We start from the raw sequence: 341 nt of genomic DNA, 5'->3' as shown, positions 1-341 counted from the left end.
TTAACGCGTAACTAGGGCCGAACCCATTTTTGGTTCTACCTGCATGTCGAACTACACCCCTGACATGCAATTGGGGTCAACTTTTTTTTTGTCTGAGCTGCAAGTCCACCCTCAATACGAAACTAGGGGCCTGACCGATTTTCCCGAGTTATAACTCTACACTGCCGCAAAAAAAAGAGTTATAACTCTACACTCAATATGATACACAACTAAGGGGTGACCCATTTTTGTCCCAGATGCAAGTCCACCCTAACACGCAACTGGGGGCTGGCGTTTTTTGTCCCAGATGAAACTCGACCCTAGACATGTATCTGGGAGTCGCATTTTTCTTGAATATTTCT

Source organism: Triticum aestivum, chromosome 5A, assembly GCF_018294505.1.
Source record: "Triticum aestivum cultivar Chinese Spring chromosome 5A, IWGSC CS RefSeq v2.1, whole genome shotgun sequence".
Classification (NCBI taxonomy): domain Eukaryota; kingdom Viridiplantae; phylum Streptophyta; class Magnoliopsida; order Poales; family Poaceae; genus Triticum; species Triticum aestivum.
The sequence above is the reverse complement of the archived record's forward strand: the minus strand, read 5'-3'. Positions refer to the sequence as shown.